Below are 18061 nucleotides of genomic sequence, written 5' to 3' on the forward strand. Positions count from 1 at the left end.
AAAAACATTTTTTAAAAATATTAAAAAAAAAAAGAAAATGTGGACACTATAGAAAGCATAAACAAGGAAGAAAAAATCACTGACAATTCCATGTTAATACATAATGAGAATCAACGTTTTATTTCATTAACACCCAACCGCGGTCATATTTTTTCACAAAATCAGGGCTCACGCTGTACAGTGTTCCATAACCTATTTTTTTACTTAACATGACATATTATGAAGAGCTCTCCATGGCGAACTGTCACACATCAGTCTTCATGACTTCCTCATACGTATATGATGTATGAGCCGTAATTAGTTTAATCACTATACATAAACCACGCATGTGTTCCTAAAAAGGGAGAAAACTGCGGAGGTTGGAAATAGGCTCTGGAATCACTCAGATGTGGATTCAAATCCTGGCTTCACTGTTTACTCACCCTGACTTTACTCAATTGACTGAATTTATAAATCGACTAAATTTTCCTAGGTCTCATTTTTCTCATACCACATGGTAATTATAATGTCTTCTCTACAGGTGATTGTGGAGAACAAAAGAAACTAATATATTGAAGTTGTTTGGGCCACACCGGGCACACAGAACTCAATGAGTGGTGGTTGTTAGCCCTGATTCTTTCTTTGTGGGTACAGTTTGTGGGCGACGGGGTTCAACCGTTTTGCAGTTTTTTGACACAGACTGCCAGGCTGCACTATAAAGAAGTACATAAGTTTCATTTAAAGGAAGGCAGAGACAGGGAGAAATTTTTTTAAAATCACAGTTGTATTAAGCCCTGTGTGCCTATGTTGTAACGGGCTCACCCAGGGACACAGACATGAGCAAAACCCTCCAAACCCTCCACATGTGATAACTCAGATGTTCACCAGCCTTCTTTCCACCAGTGCTAACCCCTCCCTCTCCTAGGAGTCTTCCTAGATGAACCCCCTACACCCTCTACGGCTTACTCCCGGGAACCCCTCCCGAAGAATGAAATCACTTTTGGGATACCTGCGTGGCTCAGTCGGTTGAGCCTCCGACTTCGGCTCGGGTCACGATCTCATGGTTCACAAGTTCGAGCCCCGTGTGGGGCTCTGTGCGGACAGCTCGAAGCCTGGAGCCTGCTTCGGATGCTGTGTCTCCCTCTCTCTCTGCCCCTCCCCTGCTTGCCCTCAGTCTCTCTCTCTCTCTCTCTCTCTCTCTCTGTCTCTCAAAAATAAATAAAAACAGGGGCGCCTGGGTGGCGCAGTCGGTTAAGCGTCTGACTTCAGCCAGGTCACGATCTCGCGGTCCGTGAGTTCGAGCCCCGCCTCAGGCTCTGGGCTGATGGCTCGGAGCCTGGAGCCTGTTTCCGATTCTGTGTCTCCCTCTCTCTCTGCCCCTCCCCCATTCATGCTCTGTCTCTCTCTGTCCCAAAAATAAATAAAAAACGTTGAAAAAAAAATTAAAAAAAAAAAATAAATAAAAACATTAAAAAAAAAAAAGAATGAAATCGCTTTTAGTTCTTGCCATTTCAGAAGAGGAAAAGTTGTCCCTGGGTCAGAAGTGTCTAAGAAGGTCTGAGACATGGAATGCCATGCTTAAAGATGCCACATCACAGGTGACAAAACTGGGGCTTCAGCAGAGGCCGCGCCCCCTCCCCCGCCCCCGGAGGTCACGTGTAAGCAATGAGCCCTCTCCTTGGACATTCCTGGTCGCTCTGTACACCTCCCGCCACGGGGCCACCCCCGACCAGTTTGCGTGTTTTATGCTCAGTCTCAGCCCTGAGTTATCCGCCATGCTATGTCAATTTGAAAAATCTTGCCCTTGACTCTTGCTTTCATGCAGCCCGCTGCCCTGCTATCTGTCCGGATCATGTCTGCTCTCGGATACCACACTCCCACCCACCGCCCTTCCTTGAACCGGGGAGATAACGGAATCTGTGCCCACCCCAGCATTCCTGCACATCCCAGACATGAAAGCAGTTGAGAAACATGCAGAATCCTCCCCGATCTATTTCTTGTTTTACCTTGCATCCCCTTCCACTTTGATGTCAGGAGACGACTTGAAAGAAAAGAAGCTAACGTGACCTCCTACCCTGGAATGCCAAGAAAAACAATTACCAGGGCAGTGGAACGCCGGGAGCGGAATGTGGACACGGATGAGCTGGGCGAGAATGGGTGGGTTTCCGGAACCCGGTTCCGCCGCAGGACCGACCGGCGGGACCTCGTGCTGGAAGTCCCCGGAGCGCCCCACTTCCAGAGAGGGAGGGGCTCCTGTCTTTCCCTTTCCCTCCGACGCTTCAGGCTCTTAGCAGAGCTCCGGAAGAGCCCTGGAAACTTCCTGGGAGTCAAATAGACTCCCAGCCCTGAGCACTGTAAGGATGGGGAGTGGAGCCTGGTGGGTAAAAGCAAGTAGGGGTGGGAAGGAGGCTGTCTACCTGCCTCCCGGGCCCGCTGCTAAGTGATGCTAACTGCCCCCCCACCCCGACCCCCAGGACACAGTGAGGCTCATCAGAGAGCCCAGACCACTGACCGGGAGCCTGTGATGCCCAGTGTCTCCCCAGGTGCAGTAATTATGGCCCTGTGCCCCTTTCTGCAGCGGGGCCGCCCTGCGGGCCGTGAAAGGCCGTGGGGGCCTTGAAAGAGGCTGCTTTGAGGCAGCAGAATTTCACCCTTACTGTGGACAACAAGGGCTGTCTTGTTGTGGCCCTTTATCCCTGCCCTCTCCTCCCCTTGCTTACCAGGTCACAGTTACCGTTGTTCTTCAAACAAGTCAAACTACTACCTGCCGCAGGGCCTTTGCACGTGCTGTTACCCCGATCCGTATTGCATGGGGCACTCAGCGCCCCATGTGTGTACCGACCTGCACAAAACATGAAGGCCTATAGCCTGTCCTGCCTTCGCGCGCACACACACACACACACACACACACACACGTGCACACACTCCTCCTCTCAATGGAACACCCGTGTGTTGTAACATTGCTGGCACTTTCTCCGCGTTCACTGCTCTGATCAGCTGCCCGCTCTTCAGAAAAGTCCTCCACAGCCCCTCGAAGGTAGCAGCGTCTCCTCCCCAGCCCAGATCATCCTTTCCTCCTGCGCTGTGCACGCTTTTCTTTCTCCCGTGCTCCGCCTGAAAGAGAACTTCTTATCTGTGGGCTTCACTGTCTGTTTCTCTATTCCTCCCACAGAAGGTAAACTCCACGAAAGCAGGGGACTTTTTCACTCGCTGCCGAGTCCTGAAATCCAGAACAAAAGCTGACTGGGGCAGGAGCTGAGGGCAACATGCATCTATAACCAGTCACGAAAAGACCTTCAGATGTGCTTCTAGGAAGACACTCTCTGTAAGCCGGGAGAGGGAGGCTTGCTTGCACACCCCCCCCTCCCCCTACTGTTCTGATTTTACGTGAATGGATCAGCGTTTCAGCGGACCTGCCCCCAAATCCAGGGCTGTACCAGTGAGAACGGTAAGGATTCTTCTGAAGGAGGTAGGCTGAAAGAGGAGGTCCTTGCAAACGACTGCTCGGGGACCCAGAATGTAAACTTACACCCCTGCGTCAAAAGCACGCATTGAAGACGGATACGTCTTTTCTAAGTCATACCTCAAATTCCACCGTTTACAGAGGAAGCATGATTGCTGACAAGCATAAGCCACTCAGAAATACGACAGGAATTATGAAGCCCGGTGGAAGGAGCCATCCTTGAGCTGGAAGGCTTGACAGTGGAATCTCGTTCTGTTTGCTCCCATAGTTTTGTAACCATTGGAAATGTTTCTTTTCGGCCTTGACTAGAGGAGTGAGTCAGTGTGTGAGTCAGCCGGGAAAAGAGCTCATGCAACAGAAGAAAGTCCATTGGCAGAGAAGGAGATTCAGCCCCGGAGGGGAGCCCAGGAACCTGGGCTCTAGTCTCCCGAGTGGCGATGGCTCCCTGCACCGCCCAGGCCTCTACAAGCCCTCCCGTCCGGTGAGGGACATTACTTGTGCTCCCCGAGGCCTCCGACTCCCTGACCTTTCTGAGCACAGGTCGCTCAGAGCTAGATGTGTTCTAGCAAACTCGGCCGGCCGATGCAATGGGAATGGAATGATGTGCTTCTGGAGGCGAAGGTTTGAGAGCCGGCCTGGGATCCCCCACGGGAGCCCGCGAAGCCTCGCGTTGAGATGGTGGGGGAGACGCTCAGTTTGGGTCCCAGAGTATCTGCCTGCATCCACAGGCTCCCGCCTTCCACCGTCCCTCCCTTGAGCCCGTGGCGGGTGGGAGAAATACAGCCTTGAGGTGCGTATAGGTTTATAAGAGCACACCCGGCCTTTCCGGAAATCCTACAGCTAATGAGGCGGGTGTACAAACGTAGATGTCACGTCATCCCGTGGGGCTTGTCGTGCACTCGGGGGCACCGAAGTCCGTCCGGCAAGGCCGGGATCCAAAGGCTGATTCCAGAGCTGCCCTGCCTGATGCCCTCTCCGCCACGATGCTATGACGTCTCCCCCTCTGGAAGAGACCCGGCTCGTATGTTTCCCCCAGCCCCGTGGGGCCCGCAGCCCTCATTCTGGACCGTGACTTTGAGTTCGATTTGTTGAGATAAATCAACATGTGTTTTGTTTTTTCCTAAAAAGCAGCCTAAAGTGCAGACGCATGTGAACGAGTGAGAAAACAGCACTGCGTGGCTGAGCGCGGTCAGGAAGGCCCCGAAGGCGCCATGGGGCTGGGTGTGCAGGCCTCGGCCGGGCAGCGTGACAGCCAGGGGCTGACGTAAGACTGGACCGGGTGCTGGAAGACATGGGTCCCAGGCCCGGCCCGGCCAGCCTTGGTGAGTCACTTTCCTGGGCCCGCCGCCCAGACGCGGAGTAAGCATCTTGGATCTGACCCGGCCCGCACGTGACCATCACCTGGGGACCTTTAAGAAGACAAATATCCAGCTGCCCTCAGAGACTGTGATTCCACAGATCAGGGACAGGGCACGGGCCTCCACGGTTTTCGGAGGCTTTTAAAAGGGCTTCGCCGCACAGGCAGATCTGGGTGTCACCGGCCTAGATTCCAGGACACCTTTCTGCTATTTCGGGGGCCACCAAGCGAGCACTGCCGTGTCCTTTTTGTCCTGGGTGTTTTCGCCTCGTGCACAGTTCACGTCAGACCTCTGGGGGAGACGCGTCTGCGGCCTCTGCCAGAAGTTGCAGGCCCTGGAGGGGCTGGGCGATTCCTAGGGGCCCCAACCCACTCCTCAGGTGATGCTATTGTGAATAAGGCCTTCCTTTCTGGGGACAAAGAGTCGGTGGGGCTGGGAAGGTTAGCAAGCAGACGGCGTCTGTCTAACCACGCATGGAAGGTTTAGCTCGCGGGCCCGAGAGGCCTCATCCCGAACAGGGTCCCTGGGCTCGGCCTCGGACGCTGCTCTCGCTCTGAATCCCATACATCAGGCAATGCTGTCCTGGCCACACAGGACGAGCCAGCCAACCTCCAAAGCTTCCTCGGGTCTGGCTCTCAGTAGAGCCCTGTTCCAGGTCCCCCACCCCCTTTCGCTTTGCCCCGAGGACACCGGTGGCATTGGCGTGGCCGGACTGGAGGAGAGGTGGCGGCAAGGCCAGACGGCCGGCAGAGGAGACCTCGTGCCCCCTTCGCCTGCCCCGTGCTGCACGACGCCGGGGAGGCTCGGGTCTGGTGCACAGTCCCGGTGCCCCGAGCCACACCTGGATCTTGCCCTGGCCTCTGTGGTGTGCGTTATGAGGAGCCTGGAGGACGCCCGTGGCCCCAGATAACCCAACCATCTGCCCATGATGGCAGCAAAGTCTCCCTTCACCATCCTATCTTGCCAACCTCCAAAAAAGGATCCGGAAACACACTCGATAAGAGGCATCGGACCGTGAAGAAGAAGGAAGGAGGCCAGGGGACAGTGGAGAAGGCTGTGGTGAACCAAGGTGAGCAGTAAGAATGATGGTACCAGAAAACCAAACATGAGGTGTTCCTGCAACCTGCTGTGACACTCGGTCCTAACATCCAGACAGCCAGCACAGAACCCGGGGCTAGGTCCTGTGACGACGCGTCCCGACAGCCAGCACAGAACCCGGGGCTAGGTTCTGCGATGACACCCTTTGTTGTCTATGAGAGAAAACCCACCAGATGGTACAGAGGGACAAACGCTTTTCAGCTCTGAAAGGAAAAGAACATTCTATTTTAAAGAGCCTGGTATAAACACCCGCGAACGGTAAGACAGTATCTCCGAAAGTCATTTCACCAAAACGGCCCTGTCTGGAAAGGATGATGGTAAATGAGCATTTTGCGGTGATATTTCTATGGGAACCTCGAGGGATACGTTCTAGGACTGTCGTCTGTAGTGGTCGGGCTGGATTTTTATCACTCTGAATATATATTTATGGCTTCAACGGGGGCTGGAATGGCTTCTGTGGGGTGTCACCGAGGTTGGTCATCCGGGTTTCCAACTGCAAAAGCCCCCAGGAGCTTGTGGCGTGGGCTGGTGGGGCAGAGGAGAGAGGGGATGAGGAGTGGAGGTCAGGAGCCAGGAGCCACTCCAGCCGGGGGCGTGAATCTGTTCTACTTGGGAAGAATCGCTAACATGACAGCAATACAGAAACGCACCCACGGCCTCTGGGTCGTCGCTGTAGCATCTGATGCCCTCTCTCACTCAGCTTTCACCTTGAGCTCCCCTGGCTGGACGCGCTCTCCTTCACTGCGTATTTCTGCCCAAGCTTCCTTCCTGAGCCTCCTCTCCCCTCCTGGGGAGCACTCCCACTGTGGCGGCCTCTCTTCTCGCCGACCATGTGCCCGGAGGCCCCACCAGCATCCCAGACTCCCTGCCCCACATCCCTAGCATCCACGCTTCCGTCCTGCCCCGCATGCCCGTGTCGCAGGCCTCAGACCTGCACGGCCACCCCACAGCCTCTACCCAGTTAGGTTTCTCTCCGGCCGATCCCACCTCTGATTCTCCCCTCCGTTGTCTCCTTTTTCCTGCCAGCATCCTACGTCGGGCCCTGCTTCCTCTGAGGGGCCCCCAGATGGTTTTCCTGCCTCTGTTCTCTCCTCCTGCAATGACTCAGACATGTCCAGATGATCTCCCCATGTCCCACCTCTCACCTGCCACCCCTCCATTTAAAAACAAAACAAGGAGCGCCTGGGTGGCTCAGTCGGTTGAGCGTCTGACTTCGGCTCAGGTCATGATCTCACCGTTCGTGGATTCGAGCCCCGCGTCGGGCTCTGTGCTGACAGCTCAGAGCCTGGAGTCTGCTTCAGATTCTGTGCCTTCCTCTCTCTCTCTGCCCCTCCTCCATGTGCACTCTGTCTCTCTCTCTCTCTCTCTTTCTCTCTCACACACACACAAATAAAAAACAAAAACAATGTTAAAATTAATTTAAAAATGATTTAAAGACAAAATAAAATTCCCAGGTGATCCTAGTATGGGTCGGGTCCTCTGGAAACTTTTAAATGGGGGAGAACCACACACAGAAGGTTGACTGGCGAGACAGACCTGTAAGGAAACAAGGAACTCCTTTCTTGTCTCCTCTCCTCTGAGTTCTTTCCATCTCTGCTGGGCAGGAAACACGTCTCCCAAAAATACCTTCCCCTCCTAATCCCCAGAACCTGTGGATATTACCTTCTAGGCAAAAGGAAGTGATTGGGAATCTTAAGAAAAAAAACCATCTTATCTTGGATTCTCGAGGTGGACACTGGGTGCAACGATGAGCTTCCTTATCAGAGAGGCCGAGGTAGAGGAGGCCGACACACGCAGAGGAGACGGTGATGTGAAAACAGAGGCCGAGACCCAAGTGACGCAGCCACAAGCCAAGGGACTCCGGGGATCCAGGGGTTGGCAGGCAGCTACCAGAGCTAGAAGAAGCAAGAGACAGGTTCTCCTCTGGAGCCCCCAGAGGAAGCAAAGTCCCACCAGCACCTTGATTTGGGACTCCCAGCCTCCAGAACTGTCAGAAAATGAACGTCTGTTGTTTCAAGCCCCAAGGTTGCCATGACAAGTTATGGCAGCCCCGGGAAACTATTATATCACCTTTCAAAATCTTTCTCAGATCTCACCTTCTCCGTGAAGCCTGCCCTGATTGCCTCTGATAGAAACTGTAGCTTTCTTTACTGACCCCCTTCACTCATTGCTTTTACCTCTTTAGGAGACTTTGCATAATCTGTTTTGTAACATGATTATAAGTGTGTCTGGACTTTAAAATCTTGGGGCGCCTGGGTGGCTCAGTCAGTTGAGCATCTGTTGATTTCGCTCAGGTCACGGTCCCAGGGTCGTGGGGTCGAGCCCCACGTCTCCACACTGAACGTGGAGCCTGCTTGAGATTCTCTGTCTCTCTTCCTGTTCCTCTCCCCTGCTTGTGTGGTCTCTCTCTCTCTCAAATAAAAAAAAAATATCCTTAAACAAAATAAATAAAAATAAAATCTCTAGGAGCAGGCACCAAGCTTCACATACCAAAGTATTTAATTAACTCACATATTAAGTACTTAGCATAAGGCAGGCTCTGTTCCAGAAACTTAAATCCTCTATTTGGAATACATACAGTTTTGCAATTTTTTTAATTTTTATTTAAAAAAAATTTTTCTTAAACGTTTATTTATTTTTGAGACAGAGAGAGACAGAGCATGAACGGGGGAGGGTCAGAGAGAGAGGGAGACACAGAATCTGAAACAGGCTCCACCCTCTGAGCTGTCAGCACAGAGCCCAACGCGGGGCTCGAACTCACGGACCGCGAGATCATGACTTGAGCCGAAGTCGGCTGCTTAACCGACTGAGCCACCCGGGCGCCCCGCAATTTTTTATTTTGGAAAGAATTCTTTCATTTAATCGACAAATACACACTGAACTCTTCCTCTGTGTCAGACACTGTTTTAGACTCTAAGGATACAAAAGGAAACAAAATAGAGGCCCCTAGTCTATGACATCCCCAAATCATCCCTGTCCTCATGAGAGGTAGGAAATAAATTCATGGGCATTTATATCTATTTAATATCCAGAAATGACAAAAATTTTGAAGAATTTCAGGAGTGATGTATGAATGCATATGAACGCTCGTTTTGAAAAGAAATACAGAAGTCAAATAAGAAATAAAGCACACAGGGGGCGCCCGGGTGGCTCAGTAGGTTAAGCATCCGACTCAGGTCAAGCATCCGACTCGGCTCAGGTCATGATCTCACGGCTTGGGAGTTTGAGCCCCGCGTCGGGTTCTGTGCTGACAGCTCGGAGGCTGGAGCCTGCTTCGGATTCTGTGTCTCCCTCTCCCTCTGCCCCTCCCCCACGCACACGCTGTCTCTCTCTCAAAATAAATAAGCATTAAAAAAAATTAAGAAATGGGGTGCCTGGGTGGCTCAGTCGGTTGAGTGTCCAACTTCGGCTCAGATCATGATCTCAGTCCATGGGTTTGAGCCCCGCTGACAGCTCAGAGCCTGGAGCCTGCTTCGGATTCTGGGTCTCCCTCTCTCTCTGCCTCTCCCCTGCTCATGCTCTGTCTCTCTCTGTCAAAAATAAATAAAAACATTTAAAAAATTTTTTTAATTAAGAAAAAAAAGGAGCACATTTCGCATCACTTCCAGCCCCATTGTGCTCCAAGAGGCCAACCGTACTAAAGTGGGTCCCTCCTGTCTTTCTGCTATGGGTTCACATACACCATGTAAAGCCATACACGGTCATTTTGCCTAAGTGGAAAAGTACCTCATGAATATTGTTACTTGGCGTAGAATTTCACATACCGTAAATGTTCTGCAGACAGTATGTGTCTGATGAGCAAACCTCTCGAAAGGACTAACGCTATGCATCACAGCCATCAGGGTCCTTCTGCCCCCTGTCAATGGGCCTGTGCTTTGGTGAGCCCCTCTCCCCCGCCCCGGGTACAAAGAAGAGGTCTGTCAGCCACGTGGGTGGCTCCTCTCAGGCCCCAGGAGTTCAATGTCCTTTTGCCCCCTGCTTTGCACTCCATCCACCGATACTCCCCGGAGAAGCGGGTGGCCCCTTACTGCTCAGACCCTGCCTCGAAGATGTGCGACTGGCTCGGCCCGGAGCCCCTCACCTGGTCTGAGAGGTGTCATTACCACAACAGACGTGGACAGAGTGGGTTACGTGCCAGACGGCGTGCGAGGCCCCAGCTGTAGCTGCTCGCCGAATCATCCCGGGAAGGGAGCAGAGGGGCTTGTGAAGTGCCTGCCTCCTGCTTGGAGCTGGCCTCATCTGTCCTGGACGGACCCAGGACACAAAGGGGCTGTGCTGTCGGTGGCTGCTGTGAGCGACGCCCTCACTCGTCAGTGAGTGGGGACTCCTCCTCGGGCACCACATCCCTCCCTGCTCCAGGCCGTGAGATTTTCTTATTTCCACCTACCTCTTCTCTCTTTTCTTGTGCATCCCACGCAGGCTCGCTGCCGAAACGATCACACTGTGCGTGTGTGTGTGAGTGTGGGGTGGGGGGGGGGGCTCAGACTCTGCACGTGCTCCTTGTTTCCCCAACACCCTAAGATGGAAAGGCTCTGAGAAATCTCGGAGCTGGAAGGGACCCTCCAAAAAGCACTTCTCTCCCTCCGGGAAGCCCTGTGTCTAAGTCACGGACAATAGCTGGGTGTTTTCCAGCTTTTAAAGCTGTTCGAGGAAATTGGAACACGTCTGGTCCCATCCTGGACCAAATTTAAAAATACATTTTTGCAGACAAACTAACTTCCAACTGCGTCACCTGACTCACTGCTAAACCACACTGTCTCCTTCCGTTGACTGCATGCCCCCCCCTGCCCCCCCGCCGGTAAGAGATTTTGGCTTCTCGTCATTACCGAAAAATGTCCCTCTTTCCTTCCAGCACATTCCTCTTAGAGAGACTTCTTTGTGTTAGACATCTGACATCGCAGGTTTGAAGGGAGAAATACAAGTCACGCTTAAAATATATATGAAACATTTGCTAGTTTTTGTTCGATTTTTATCTTCACACGTTTCCAGCAAATGCGCCTCTTTTTCTCGTGTGCACTGGTGCTTGGCCCCCCCGACTGATAGGCTCCCGAGTCAGCGTCACTGTTTCTAATTACTGAACATCGAGAAGTAGTCTCAGACAACCGCTCGGCATTACGTTTCTACCACCAAAATCGGAGCGACAGAATTCCTGGCTACGAATGCCGGCGTTAAGGGGTGAGAGACGACATCCATTACAACCTCCTGTTTTCACTCACTCGTAATTGTCCAAAAATTGTCCTTTTGCTCCAAATCATTCCACGCTCGTTCCCACCCCAGGGATGAAATTGTTCAGGGGAAGTTTGAACACAAGTGGTTTAGTCGGTTTGGAACCGGGTGACTTGGGGGAGCGTATATCCTCCTTCGGCTGGAAACAAGTCAAGTATCTCTCTGGCTGTGGACAATCCCGAAACAGCTGTCCCCGTATAGCACCAGCCCTCTCGTGTGGGTGGTCAGCTTTTGCCAAGGCCGGAAGTGTCTCCGAGGGGAGCGGAAATCCAGAGTTTCTACAAAGAAATCATAGGCTGTGGAAATATGGATTTGTGCCTTCTGTTCTACAACTGGGGGGAGAGGAGGTGGGGAAGGGGGCAGGAGGGGAGATTTATGTTCTATTATCTGCAGACTGCAGGAAGTCCTTTTTCCCTGGGAAGAGCTGTGGGATTTGCAGGAAATGCAGTGGTGAATTTCACGTCAATTAAGTCAAGGCGTTCCTGAGTTTGCCTTTGGGTTCTGTCCCTTACTATCAGTGTGACTTTGAATTAGCTACAGAACTTCGCTGAGCTTTGATATCCCCATCATTAAAACTGGGATCCTGCCACAAAAACAAAAGTGCCCTGGGAACGAAGGGAGGTGATGTATACTTGGCCCGGTGTCTGGCACCCCACTTGTGTGCAGGACTGGTCTCCCCCCCCGGGGCGGGGGTGGGGAGCAGAGTGGAGGCAGCTAGTAATAGACAACTGCACACGAGCGGCTGCATGTTGAATCTGCCAGCTGTGTGGACACTTGGCTTGTCTTGCCTCCCAGCATACATCACCTCTTCAGGGGACCACGCCTCGTTTTTCATTGCGTTCTAGGAGATCGTCACCTCACATGCTCAGCCCATGTGATTCCGGTGTTGCTGTCCCTGCCATCGTCCCCACAGATGTATCTGGAACTCGGTTCCAACAGATTAGAGCCCGTGAACACCAGGGTTTCTGCTGGGACACAGCGGGGAGAGAAACTCTTCTCTTTCAGCTGCGGGCACTGGTGGGCGAGGATGCCCAATGGAGAGACCCCCGCCCCCGCCCCCGCCCCCGTAGTCATCTTCGGTCAAGCTGGCCAGGAATGTTCCAACGAGGAGAAAAGCAGGCCCCAGAGACGCCCTGGGGAATCCAGAGGGCACCGTCCGGGTGCCTGGGTCCTGCCTTCAGATTTCTCCATTTTGTGAGACAACACATTCCCCTCTGTGCTTAAGTTCGTCGTGTTGGGTCTGTGCTACGTGCATCGATCCTCTTTGGAGCAGGAGCTCAGGGCTAAAAGCATCCAGGAATGAGACAGTTCTCTTCACGAGGTGCTTGGAAGACGCCCACGTGCTGCCCCAATTTCACTGGCAGCTCTGGACAAGCCCTTTTGCTCGTGGGGTTCTCAGCAATATGACCAGGTCACTCTGACAGGTGGCCACTGGAGTTCCGATACCCTGGGCATCTACGATTTGAGGGAGACAGAGCACGAAAGAGGTCAGAGTCCATCCTGCAGTTTGGGGTAAAGGGGGGAGACACTAAGAGCTTATCTCCAGAGTCAGGCAGACTGGAGGGAGTGGTTTTGAATTCTGGCTGCAGTGCTTGCTGGGCGACCGTGGGTGAGTCACTCAACCTTTCTGAGCCTCGTTCTCTTCAACTATACTATGAAGCTGTTCAGATTGCCTCGTGAACGGAATTTTCACTCTCTGCCTAATCTCACATTTCCAGCTCAATCCAAAGATGAAAGACTTCTGCTACTTTGCCAGAAACACCCATACTGGAAGAGACCACTCGGCCTCCCTTGACGCTGGCTCCTCCTGGAAAGGAAGTGACTGGCCTGACTGGGGAGAATGGGGAGAACAGACACTGAGCCACGCTTCCCCCTCGAGAGGAGGGGGGAGTCCAAAAGGTGGACCGGTGAAGTCCTGAATGGCTGCCTGGGCCTGAGTTCAAGTACAGGGAGCCATGTTCTCCGGGGACCCACAGGACAGACCCGTGAGCAAGGCCACTCTGGCCATAGAAGGTGCCCGTTCTCCAGCTTCTCCCCCTGCGTGGTGGCTGTGGACACCTTTCATTTGGGAAGAGAGGCCGGCCGCCTTCTCCAGTCCAGATCTATCCCTTACAGAGCAGGCACTTTGCGCCTCGAGTCTCTTGTTAGGTTGATTCCGTGCGTGCTTGAGAACGAGAAAGTGTCTCTGAAACCCTGGGATGAAGGGGGTTTCTCCAACAAGCCTCCAGAATTGCAAACCTTAGTGTAGGGGTTTGACGACTTCTTCAAAAGTAAAAATCTGTTCAGGTGAATAAACAGTTTTAGCTTGGGAGAAGCTACTTGTAACATCTCTAGCTTTCAAAGGTGTACTGTATAGAATACGTAAGAAACTCCTGCCAAAAGGAAACAGGAAGCCAAGCGATCCAATAGAAAGAAAGACAAAAAAGGACATATATATTAGGCATTTGCCTAAAAAAAGGGCCACAAACCGGGGCACCTGGGTGGCTCAGTAGGTTAAGAGGCCGACTTCCGCTCAGGTCGTGATCTCGCGGTTCGTGGGTTCAAGCCCCGCATCAGGCTCTGCACTGACAGCTCAGAGCTTGGAGCCTGCTTCGGATTCTGTGTCTCCCTCTCTCTCTCTGGCCCTCCCCTACTTGTGCGCTCTCTCTCTCTCTCTCTCTCAAAAATAAATAAACATTAAAAAAAAATGGGCAACAACCCCCTCTAGGAAAGCCTAATTTTTAATTAAGATAAGCAACCAATGGAAACTTCAGCATACTTCCGAATTGTAATCCGGTGCCCTGGATTACACTGTTATTCTCTACTCAACACACAAACGCACAACATTCAGATCTACGTGCGTTTCAGTGCTCTCTTCTTGCGATTTCTGTTCTCCTATATCCAAGCAAAACTGGACCTTGTCCCCAGTCTTCAGGGGGCTTTGCCTGTGTCTGTGCGTCTGCTTCAGAATGTGAGAGATGGGTATTCCAACACCCCTCTTGGCGTAGATGTGACTGACAGTGACAACAATCAGAATCCTACCGGTCATTGGAGGCTCGTCAAACCAGCAGACTCCGCTGTGTTTTCCGGCAGCTGTGCTAAACGGCAAGCCAGTCCAAGTTTTGACCCAAAACGACTCGTACGACCCAGGCACGCATGACTCATTCCGTATTCCAATGGTTGCCAAGATGTGAAATGTATCTTTCTGAGGAAGTTGCATACGAATGGTGTCGTGATTTATTTGAGTGAAGAGAGAACACGAACAATGTGCTGAGCCCATTGGTTTCCTATAAAAAAAGAAAAAAAATCAATTTGGGGAACGTTGGGGGACTTGGGGTCACTGAGGAATTTGGTTGAGTCCCTTAAAAAGCTATAAATAGGTAACTCACAGAATAGGAAATCTGGAAGGTTACTAAGGACAGTGGGAGGAGCCCAGTGTTTCTCCCGATCAGAGAAAGTTCTCACTGATGTGCAGCACAGAGTTAATCACTTGAATATACCGAATGCCGGGAAGGGCAGGTAGAAGTGGGCCCCTCGAGCATGTGGCTGGGACATATCACTGCAAACCTCTCATGGAGCAGCGTGGACACGTTAGTGACATGGGCATGTGACTACAGTCTAGGCAAACCCTCTACCCTGGAGACGCCCCAAGAAAACTCCCGCACGTGTAAGCAAGGAGACTCGGGCACGAGTGCCTATCCTGGTAAAGAACCAGAGGCCGCCGAGGAGGGTGCAGAAATGCCGGGCGGCAGTCAGGAGGAGTTAGCTAGAGTCACCGAGAGCATCACCGATGGACCTCAAAGCAGAGCACAGAGTAAACCAAAGAAGGGTGAGTCAAGGGGACATTGATGGCGAAAAACAAATTACTCACGTACGTTTTTAAAACACAGAAAAGAGTACCGTGTAATTCTCACGGCTGTCATCTGTGGGAATCAACAAACGGAAGGTGGATTCTCAAGGACCTACTAGAAATACCTGAGAAGTGGGTACTTTGGGGGAGAATTTGACCTGAGAGAGAAGATAAAGGGGAAAAAATAAGCCAAAGAGGCGCCTTGGGGGGTCGGCTTCACAAGAGAAGCTAACGGGGTCTCCCCCGCACTGGAAAGCACCTTCTCGCCTCTGTCATTTAACAGAACACTAAACCCAAAGCAAGTGCTCACTTGAAACTCCGACACTGTTTAACCTGTTTCATCCTTCAGATTCTGAGCTTCCTGAGGACTAGGATCTTTCGGGGTCTTCTCTGGAATCGGTACTGCGAGGTCAGGGTGCTCCTGTGCCTGGAAAGTCACGGAATGGGGTATCGGTCAATTTCTAAGAGACACGACTGACTCAGGGAGGTGGAGGGGAACTCAGAGATCACGCAGTCAGCGCCTTTGACTTTGCTGACAGGGATGCGGAGCCCTGCGGGGTCCAGTGACCTGCCCAGGGTCAGACGAAGAGCCTCTGCGTAACTAGCAGAGGACCCCAGGCCCCTGACTCCTCACCCTCTGCTCTTTCCACCGGGTCGCCATGTTGCCACCTGGCCTGAGAAACAAGTCTAAGGGGAAGCATCACCAAGGGAGAATCTGCTGTCACACCTAGTGGGGACCGCTTGGAGCCAGCCCTGCTGTGCCGTGACCCTCCAGCCTCCTGTCTCCTGTGTGATGTCGGTGACGTGGCAGTCGCAGCTCTGGGTGTCGCTACTGTTTAGCAGCTCCGAGGGAGGTGGTCCTTCCCAGCTTAGACCTGCTCCTGCCCTCAGCATCCCCCCTGGAGACGCTCCCCTGTTTCCTCGTTGAGATTCCTCTTGTGAGCCCGTTATCTCCAGAAACGAAGACGCCACTGAGTATCCGGCTGGCAGAGGGGAGGGGGCATATTTGAGTCTCGTTCTTCAAACTCTTCTTCCTTTTTTTTTCTTTTTTCTTTTCCCATTTTGGAAATTCCAGCCCTCCCAGACTCCCTGGCCGCTGCGTTCCCAGGAAGGTGAGCGTGATGCCCCGAGCTGGCAGCAGAGGGCGCCCGTGCCCCACAATCTTGGCACCAAGCGTCCCGCCAGGGCTGGGCGGGTCATACGCTTGCCTGCAGCCGCAGGGACCTCGAGGGGCTGCCCCTGGGGGGGGCTGGCCCGGGGCCAGTTCAGTGTGGTCGGAGATGGCTGTGGGCGCCAACGCTGTCACGGGAGACATTTCCGTGGAGTCTTCCATGGAACGGGGTGAGGGCTGCTCTTCCCTGGCTGGGAAGGAGTTTGCTTCCCCAGTCGTCTGCTTCAAGCGAGGGAGACCCACGGCGCAGGCCGGCCTCAGCGGCAAGGGGGGGGGGGGGGGGGCGAGCTTTCCAGGGCACCGCCCACTCAGCCCCTCCCGGTAAACTCATCCCACATCGGGGGCCCCCAGTCACCCTCCTAGAGGGAAAGACGTTACTGCTTTATGGCCTGAAGCCTTGAGATCATTGGGGGGGAAGGATCCTTCAGAGCCTGAACCCCAGTATTTTGGATTACATCGGTGGTGGCAAATTCTCACTCTGGGAGCGTAGATTTGATGTTTGGAAACAGCCAAGACTCATTCAGAGCCTGATCAATTAAATAGATGAGGTGGGTATGAAAGTTCCGAGCCCGGGGCCTGATGTAGGGTGGGGTTTATCTGGGTCACGCGGGAGTTCTTGTCCTTGTTATTGGACGAGCTTTTAAGGTAGAACCATGAGATCATTGTTCTTAGGGGGCCTCTAAAGCAGCTCTGGAGATAAATGTAAAAGAGGACTTTCCAAAAAAAAAAAAAAAAAAAAAAAAAAAAAAAAAAAAAATATATATATATATATATATATATATATAATTGTAGCAAAAGTCTTAAAGAAGGTTTCAAAGCTAAATGCGATTCCTTTGCCCAGGTTCCGTATTTATTTAAAAACACCCTTCGTATTATTTTTCTGTTTGTTCATTGTTTATGCCAGTCCCCCCATGTACAGATATTTCTTGGGCACGGAATATACAGTTAGCCGAGGAGACAGGTGCAAAGATGTTGGAGGCGGGGTCGTGCTTGATACGTATGGGCAGTGACAGGCTGAGTTCCACGGACTGCCCACCATGCGTTTCCTGGCTCAGGTCTCTGAATTTCTAGTGCCTTACTTTCTTCCTCCTTAAAATGAAGATAACAGGGGCGCCTGGGTGGCTCCGTTGGTCTTCGGCTCAGGTCATGATCTCGTGGCTCACGAATTCAAGCCCCATATCGGGCTCTCTGCTGTCGGTGCAGAGCCCGCTTCTGATTCTTGCCGCCTCCCCCCGCCCCCCGCCCTCTGCTCCACTCGTTCTCTCTCCCTCTCTCTCTGTCACACAAAATAAACTTTTAAAACAAATGAAGATAACAAAAGTTCTCTTGCCCACTTCTCCCAGGCCAAATTACAGTCACAGATCTTTTTGTGCTGTGTAAGCTCTCAAGTGCTACACAACGTATCATTGTAGCCCTTGATCCTTGTGCCTTGTACATTTCTCGGCCGTAAGTTCCCTGAAGGCCAAGAACATGCCTCAACGTCTTGGGCCACGGCCCACTGTGCCCGTGAAGAGTAACTTGACAGACAGCGGAGACCTTACACCTGCTGGTAACAACCCACCGGAAGCTGGTTTTCCGGCTGAGGCTCCAGCGGGGAGGCTCCTGGGCTCGCTGCTGGACCGTGCTACTCACAACAGGCTTCCACTGAACATTTATTGAGTGCCAAGCCCCGGCTGGGCGCTCTGCTCAGAGCTGTCGTGGATACACAGTTGAGTCCGGCATGATCTCTGTTCTCGAGGCGTTTACAAGTAAAATTGATTGTTTATACCGCCAGTCAAGAATGTAAAACACAGTGTAGACGTGTGCAGAATCCGGGCACAAAAAAAGATGAAATTAGAAGGATGGAGAGATCGGGAAACGGGCCAGAGGCATGTGGCACCTGCACTGGACTGGAGCAGGAAGGGCAGGTGCCTCCGTGGTGCAGGGGGAGGACGGCT

This window comes from Panthera pardus, unplaced genomic scaffold (genome assembly GCF_024362965.1).
Source record: "Panthera pardus isolate Hobbes unplaced genomic scaffold, ASM2436296v1 HiC_scaffold_21, whole genome shotgun sequence".
Taxonomy (NCBI): domain Eukaryota; kingdom Metazoa; phylum Chordata; class Mammalia; order Carnivora; family Felidae; genus Panthera; species Panthera pardus.